At 36.7% G+C, this 5,214-nt stretch overlaps 1 long non-coding RNA gene across 1 annotated transcript; it reads right to left on the bottom strand.

The window, feature by feature from the left end:
• Positions 1-313: 313 nt before the first annotated feature.
• Positions 314-4,741, bottom strand: LOC110203929 (uncharacterized). The gene is made up of 3 exons (XR_013484122.1): positions 4,551-4,741; positions 1,941-2,023; positions 314-918 (listed from the first exon to the last, which is right to left on the bottom strand). It is a non-coding gene; the product is annotated as an uncharacterized LOC110203929 (long non-coding RNA).
• Positions 4,742-5,214: the final 473 nt, after the last annotated feature.

Below are 5,214 nucleotides of genomic sequence, written 5' to 3'. Positions count from 1 at the left end.
GATGCAGTTACCCTGTTGTTTGCCTTCCTTTCTTGCACTGGAAGATTCACTAGTGAGAGGAGGCTTCAAGGAACATGACTATTTGGCAAAACCAAAGGCGAAAACCTAAACAAAAAGAACTTTTGTAAAAGGTCATGTATCTCCAGAGTTGGTGACCCATAAAATTCACAAAGGACAACCATATTATACACCTGAGACAAGAGGCATTCCAGGCACCAAATCATGATCCTTGGAAATACAAATAAAAATTATTCAAACCCTCTAGGAATGTAGCCTGAAAGGCACCTCATTAATACTTGGGACCTGGGAAAAAAATCCCAGGGTCAATGCATCCTGGGTCATCAGCCATGCAAACTATGTCTCAGACGCAGTCACTGATCACTTTGTTTTTACCAGGCAATCAGTGAACATATTAGCTTAAACAAAATACATTTCATCAATCAAACAACATAACAAATCAAATGAAAATGAAAGTTGTCCCTTCCCCATCCCCAAAGCACAAGGGTAACAGATACTGTAATAATAATACCACTTAAAGGGAAGCAAAGACTCACGTAGAGTGTTCTTCGTGACCAGAGCACATTCGTTGAGGAGATGTGTGCAGGGAACACCTGTGGATGTTGAAGGCGTACCAAGAAGTATACCCCAGGAACGAGTATGCTGAGGTTACCAAAATATGTTCACGTAACCAAAATATACTCATACTCGGGGCAACTCACTTATGAATCTTTAGGATCACCTCTGGTGACATTCTCTCTCAGCAGGGCAGCATCACATCTTCGCTCTGCACTCAGGAAATGCCCAGGATCTCTCAGTCACTGAGCAACTCTCTGTACCCAGCTTCTGTTCTTCATCTCTTTCTTCAAGGTCATCTGCTGTCCATGTTGCTACACATTTGCTACCGAAAAGCAGCCTCTCCTGGATATGAGCAGGACAAAATAGTTTCATTGTTCTACATCTCCCCAGGGAGTGTAGGTAAGAAAAAGCCAGGCAGAGTTCTGCCACAAGAACATTAGGGTCTGTCCTTGGGACTTTCTGTTTCTGATACTGAATGCAAGTCTTTGTCCAAGAAAAGTATCTGAACTATGGTTAGAACTACCTTGTATCCAGTTTAACTTCTTACAGCTCTTCTATGCCTTCAAAACCCATTTCAGCAAGGCCAAGGCAGTCTCTGGACATGGGGAACCCATGCATCCTACTCAATACTAACATCTTCACTACAATGAAATGTAAATTAATCTAAGGAAGACTCATTAAACAGAGGTTCCCAAAGTGGGTGATACCACCCCCTTAAGAGTGTCCAGGGGGACAGGAGTAGACTTGGGTACAATTGGGGGACACTGAATAAAAATAAAGATGTGGTAAAAGCATAAGGAAAGAAGAGAAGAAATTTTTGAAAAAACATTTATACATGTTTCATCATTGTGTAACAGTTAAAGTTGTAGTGATTACATTATTTTCCAAACAAACACAAAAAATGCAAGTTATAACCTATCAGTAGTCAAGTCTGCCAACAGGTGTTAACAAGCAAGTCCAGCATGCATCATCAGGAATATGTGTGTGTAATGACTTGTTTATAATACAATACTTTATGGTTGTATGATGCAATATTGTGTCATCAAAATTTCAATGCAGGAAAAAACCAACAAATTTACAATGAATTGTTAAATATAAGATGCATCATTTAAAAATATTTTATATTGTTTTGAAATGTTTCAAATTTCAAAAATCATTTCAGGGTTAAAGAAAGTAGATTTCCAGGGGCCCACTGAATAACTTGTTTTGAAAAAGGGTCAGTAGGCTAAATAAGTTTGAGAACCTCTGTATTAAAAGTGACAGAAGGCGACAATGTCTTTTCCCTAAATCACAATGGTCCATGTTGATGTCTTTATTATATTTATCCATCAGAAGCACAAGTGAAAAAAATAATCCCTACTCACCTCTTTTGTTTTTTGCTGTATTTAAGCCAGTGCCAAAACTTGTGGTTTCCCTCCATGTCTATAAGTCTTGTTGGGAGAGGCATCTGTGGTATGCGGGAAAGAGAAGTGACCTTAGATTCAAAAGACGTTGGTTTGGATCCTCAACTTGAAACTTTGTAATTGTGTAAACCAGGTCAAGTCAAATAACATCTCTTATGAAATAAGCATAAGAAAGATGGCTATAAAAACCAATAGTATAATGAAGGCAAATTGAAACTACCTTAATGTGTACGTGGCAAAAGAAAAAAAAGCCAGTGTGGGAAAGTAGTATGGGAATACAAGGGGTGTAATACATCAAAGGCATAATTCTGAAATGGTTCAATTTTTCTGGAAAACAATTCATAACTTCACAAAAATGGTTAAAATTATTCATTTCTTTTGGCTCAGAAATGCTTCTATAGGACATAAACTCCAAGTACATCAAAGAAAGAGGAAAGATCGTGTATATACAAAAATATTTAAAGCAGCACTTGTAACAATAGCAAAGTACTAGAAAGCTAGAGCCCCCAGTTTGAGTACAGTTTAACCAAATTGTGCTATATGAATTAATGAAAAACCACTGTGCCTTAAGAAAACATGAGACATTCAGAGAAACTGGGGATAACATGAATCACCTAATGCCAAGAAAAGAACATGAAATTCACATACATAATGACTTGCACAATGTAAAATAAAATAATTCTAAAAACTGACTGAAGCCCAGTCTTGATCACAGAGAAGTAATAATGAAAAACCTCTTTTATCCTCTGAATAAAAAGGTAGGATAACAGATGCTTTTTGATCAGATAGCTTGTTGTTGTTATTGTACAGTCTTTCAGTCATGTCCAAGCCTTTGTGATGCCATTTGAGGTTTTCTTGGCAAAGATCCTGGAGTGGTTTGCCATTTCCTTCTACATTTCATTTTATAGATGAGGAAACTGAGGCAAACAGGGTTACATAATTAGTAAGTGTCTAAGGACTCATTTGAATTGAGGAAGATGAGTCTTCCTGACTCCAGGCCCAATGTTCTATCTACTATGTCACCTACGTGATCAGATTCAGATACTTCATTCTCTAGCTTTTATTTTTTGTATGGGAAGATTCAGCAGTGGGGATAGGGTTTGGGGAGAGAGATGCTTTCAAGGGAAATATCTTAGTGAAAAAAAACCCAATGATTAAAAAAAAAAAAACAAGATAAAATTTGAAAAAACTTTCTTCTCTTTCTCACTACCCCCATTCTCTCTCTATATTATATATGCAAGTTATCTGTGTTTGTGTTATATTTATGTGTATACACACACATAAATGGGAAAGAAGTGAATTGAAACAGTGGCCTATATGAATCAATAATAACAGACCTTAAGCCATATTATAAGGTGAGGGCAGTGTTGAATAATAAAATGGATAATTTTGATTATTTTAAATTAAAAATTTCCTGTATAAATAAAACTCTGTGTAGCCAAGAATAGAGGGCATGTAGAAAAATTGGGGGAAAAAAACTCTCATAAACAATCTATAGAGTGGATATAGAAAAATATGGAAAGACTTGGACTTATGAAGGAAAATGCTATCCACCTATTGAGAAACAGATGATAAGTGGAAAGAAGCATTATATGATCTTACATATCTATGTATATATATATATATATATATATATATATATGTTTATGGATACCTGTGTATGTGTGTGTGTGCACTTAATTATAGTCTTCTTTTTTTTGGGAGGGAGAAGGGGAAAAATAAAGTAAAAAGTGCACAGCAGAGAACAAAAGAAAACCAATGAGGATGCAAAGAAAAGTTGGGCAGCTTTGGAAATAATGTCTAGTATTTATTATGTATGTTTTCTTGAAACAAAAATTTATTGCTTTATATTGAATCCTCTGCTATGGTCTGTTGTGTACATGGCAATGTGTTTTTGTTTTCTTTTCTTTTTTTGTATTTAAATAAATAAATACATAAATAAAATCAAATAATGAAAAAAAAAAGAATAACCATATAATATACCTGAAATAAGAGGCATTTCAAGTCCCAAATCATGATACTTGGAAATACAAATAAGAATTTTTTAAAACTCTTCCATGCATATAGTTCCCAGAAAATCTCACTAATACCTTGGGCCCTTCAAATCTCTCTAAATCCTAAGCACACTTGGTTACTGCCCAGCCAAAACAATGGTGCAGGTGCATTTACTTTTACTAAGTAATAAGAGGACATATTAGTTTAAATAAAAGATATTCAATCAAACCTTAGAGCAAATAAAGGAACAATACAAGATTCTCTCTCCCCCTCCCTCCTAACTGCTACCAAAAAAGCAATAGAGATCTATTCTCATAAAAACAACAGGAGAACAGTGATAAAGTTAGAGAGCACATGCGACCAAAGAACACTCATGGGGGGTACGTACGTGAACCATCTGTGGCTGCTGAACTTATGCTAAGAAGTATACACTGGGGACGGGTATGCCAAGGTCACATGTAGGCGGCCACGTGACCGAAGGATACTCGTACCCAGCGCAACTCAGTTCTGAGGCTGCCAGACTGCCAAAGTCCTCCCTTGTTGGCATCTCTCTGCAGGGAAGCATCATGTTCTCACCTTTCTATTCACAAATGTTGCTGAGCTGATAGTCATTGAGCTTATCTCTGTAACCAACTTCTAGATTCCATCTCTTCCAGGGTCATCTGCTGTCCATCTTACCTCACATCTTCTATGGTAGAGTTACCATCTTCTCTTGGATATGGGTAGAACTGTAGCTCCTGGTTTTGTTTGGTTTTTTTCTTCAAAACTCTGTGAGGAATACAAATAAACAAAAGCCAGGCAGAGTTCTGCCACAAAAAAAAAAAAAATTAGGTCTAGTCTCTGGACTTCTTTCTAGTACTGAATGCAAGTCCTTGTCCAAGAAAACTATCTGACCTGGGGTCAGATTTTCCTGTTAAGTCCCATCTAATTGCTCACAGCAATTCTATGCTTCTGAAATCCATCATAACACTCCATAGGAAATCTCCAGACACTGGGGATGCCTATTACCTTACTACTAACATCTTCACTGCACTGATGAAGAAATAAATTTAAAGATGTGTCAAAGTAAGTGGATGTGCCAGTATTTTTGCCTTAATCATACCTGCTCATATTGCCACCTTTATTATATTTGTTCATTAGCAACAGAACAATAACAACAACAAAATCCCAAGTCCACGCCATCCTTTAACCAGTGTGCAACAATCACCGTCTCCTTATAGGTGTCTAAGTCTTGAAGGAA

The sequence above is a fragment of the Phascolarctos cinereus genome, unplaced genomic scaffold (genome assembly GCF_003287225.1).
Source record: "Phascolarctos cinereus isolate Bilbo 61053 unplaced genomic scaffold, phaCin_HiC Scaffold_28;HRSCAF=531, whole genome shotgun sequence".
Taxonomy (NCBI): domain Eukaryota; kingdom Metazoa; phylum Chordata; class Mammalia; order Diprotodontia; family Phascolarctidae; genus Phascolarctos; species Phascolarctos cinereus.
The sequence above is the reverse complement of the archived record's forward strand: the minus strand, read 5'-3'. Positions and strand labels throughout refer to the sequence as shown.